Raw genomic sequence first — 3573 nt, forward strand, 5'->3', positions numbered from 1 at the left:
TTGCTTGAAATATTAACTTCAACTCCTGGAACATCTCATATGCTCCATGACGTTCAAAACGTCGTTGAAGTCCCGATTCTAAGCCGTAAAGCATGGCACACTGAACTATCGAGTAGTCATCAGCTTTGCTCTGCCAGACGTTCATAACATCCGGCGTTGCTCCTGCAGCAGGCCTGGCACCCAGCGGTGCTTCTAGGACGTAATTCTTCTGTGCAGCAATGAGGATAATCCTCAAGTTACGGACCCAATCCGTGTAATTTCTACCATCATCTTTCAACTTTGCTTTCTCAAGGAACGCATTAAAATTCAACGAAACAACAACACGAGCCATCTATCTACAATCAAACATAAACAAGCAAGATACTAATCAGGTACTAAGTTTCATGATAAATTTAAGTTCAGTTAATCAAATTAATTAAAGAACTCCCACTTAGATGGACATCCCTCTAATCCTCTAAGTGATTACGTGATCCAAATCAACTAAACCATAACCGATCATCACGTGAGATGGAGTAGTTTTCAATGGTGAACATCGTTATGTTGATCATATCTACTATATGATTCACGCTCGACCTTTCGGTCTCCGTGTTCCGAGGCCATATCTGTATATGCTTGGCTCGTCAAGTATAACCTGAGTATTCCGCGTGTGCAACTGTTTTGCACCCATTGTATTTGAACGTAGAACCTATCACACCCGATCATCACGTGGTGTCTCAGCACGAAGAACTTTCGCAACGGTGCATACTCAGGGAGAACACTTCTTGATAATTTAGTGAGAGATCATCTTATAATGCTACCGTCAATCAAAGCAAGATAAGATGCATAAAAGGATAAACATCACATGCAATCAATATAAGTGATATGATATGGCCATCATCATCATGTGCTTGTGATCTCCATCTCCGAAGCACCGTCGTGATCACCATCATCACCGGCGTGACACCTTGATCTCCATCGTAGCATCGTTGTCGTCTCGCCAAGCTTGTGCTTCTACGACTATCGCTACCGCTTAGTGATAAAAGTAAAGCATTACATCGCGATTGCATTGCATACAATAAAACGACAACCATAAGGCTCCTGCCAGTTGCCGATAACTCGGTTACAAAACATGATCATCTCATACAATAAAATTTAGCATCATGTCTTGACCATATCACATCACAACATGCCCCGCAAAAACAAGTTAGACATCCTCTACTTTGTTGTTGCAAGTTTTACGTGGTTGCTACGGGCTTAAGAAAGAAACAATCTTACCTACGCATCAAAACCACAACGATAGTTTGTCAATTTGACTCCGTTTTAACCTTCGCAAGGACCGGGCGTAGCCATACTCGGTTCAACTAAAGTTGGAGAGACAGTCGCCCGCAAGCCACCTATGTGCAAAGCACGTCGTGGGAACCGGTCTCGCGTAAGCGTACGCGTAATGTTGGTCCGGGTCGTCTCGTCCAACAATGCCGCCAAACCAAAGTATGACATGCTGGTAGGCAGTATGACTTATATCACCCACAACTCACTTGTGTTCTACTCGTGCATATAACATCAACATAAATAACCTAGGCTCGGATGCCACTGTTGGGTTTCGTAGTAATTTCAAAAAATTTCCTACACACACGCAAGATCATGTGATGCATAGCAACGAGAGGGGAGAGTGTTGTCTACGTACCCACGCAGACCGACTGCGGAAGCGTTGACACAACGTAGAGGAAGTAGTCGTACATCTTCACGATCCAACCGATCAAGCACCGAAACTACGGCACCTCCGAGTTCAAGCACACGTTCAGCTCGATGATGATTCCCGGACTCCGATCCAGCAAAGTGTCGGGGAAGAGTTCCGTCAGCACGACGGCGTGGTGACGATCTTGATGTACTATAGCAGCAGGGCTTCGCCTAAACTCCGCTATAGTATTATCGAGGACTATGGTGGCTGGGGCACCGCACACGGCTAAGGAATAGATCACGTGGATCAACTTGTGTGTTTCTGGGGCGCCCCTGCCTCCGTATATAAAGGACTAGAGGGGGGAGGCTGGCCGGCCAAGGGTGGCGCGCCAGGAGAGTCCTACTCCCTCTGGGAGTAGGATTCCCCTCCCCCAATCCTAGTTGGAATAGGACTCCTTGAGGGGGGAAAGAGAGAGAGGGGGCCGGCCACCTCTCCTAGTCCTAATAGGACTAGGGGAGGGGGGAGGCGCGCGACCACCTTTGGGCTGCTCCTTTCTCCTTTCCACTAAAGCCCACTAAGGCCCATATAGCTCCCGGGGGGGTCCCGGTAACCTCCCGGTACTCCGGTAAAATCCCGATTTCACCCGGAACACTTCCGATATCCAAACATAGGCTTTCAATATATCAATCTTTATGTCTCGACCATTTCGAGACTCCTCGTCATGTCCGTGATCACATCCGGGACTCCGAACAACCTTCGGTATATCAAAATGCATAAACTCATAATATAAATGTCATCGTAACCTTAAGCGTGCGGACCCTACGGGTTCGAGAACAATGTAGACATGACCGAGACACGTCTCCGGTCAATAACCAATAGCGGGACCTGGATGCCCATATTGGCTCCTACATATTCTACGAAGATCTTTATTGGTCAGACCGCATAACAACATACGTTGTTCCCTTTGTCATCGGTATGTTACTTGCCCGAGATTCGATCGTCGGTATTCCAATACCTAGTTCAATCTCGTTACCGACAAGTCTCTTTACTTGTTCTGTGATACATCATCCCGCAACTAACTCATTTAGTTGTAATGCTTGCAAGGCTTAAGTGATGTGCATTACCGAGAGGGCCCAGAGATACCTCTCCGACAATCGGAGTGACAAAACCTAATCTCAAAATACGCCAACCCAACATGTACCTTTGGAGACACCTGTAGTACTCCTTTATAATCACCCAGTTACGTTGTGACGTTTGGTAGTACCCAAAGTGTTCCTCCAGTAAACGGGAGTTGCATAATCTCATAGTTATAGGAACATGTATAAGTCATGAATAAAGCAATAGCAACATACTAAACGATCGGGTGCTAAGCTAATGGAATGGGTCATGTCAATCAGATCATTCTCTTAATGATGTGATCCCGTTAATCAAATAACAACTTATTGTTCATGGTTAGGAAACATAACCATCTTTGATTAACGAGCTAGTCAAGTAGAGGCATACTAGTGACACTTTGTTTGTCTATGTATTCACACATGTATTATGTTTCCGGTTAATACAATTCTAGCATGAATAATAAACATTTATCATGATTATAAGGAAATAAATAATAACTTTATTATTGCCTCTAGGGCATATTTCCTTTAGTTTAACCTCCAAAAACCCTAACCCCCTCCCCACTCGCTCCGACTCCCCCACGCCGTCACTTCCCCCCTCCCAATCCGATCTGGATCGGGATCGATCCCCGTCGCTAGACGCCCGATGTCGCCCTGCCTCTAACGCCGCTGGACCTCGTGGCCACCTCGCGGGACCTCCCTCGCCGGATCACTCCGCCTCGACCATGCCTCCCCGTCGTCGACGCCTCGCTGTCCTCCTCCTCGACACCACGCCGCAGCCGCTCGCCTCCCCATCGCCCG

Source organism: Triticum dicoccoides, chromosome 7A, assembly GCF_002162155.2.
Source record: "Triticum dicoccoides isolate Atlit2015 ecotype Zavitan chromosome 7A, WEW_v2.0, whole genome shotgun sequence".
Taxonomy (NCBI): Eukaryota; Viridiplantae; Streptophyta; class Magnoliopsida; order Poales; family Poaceae; genus Triticum; species Triticum dicoccoides.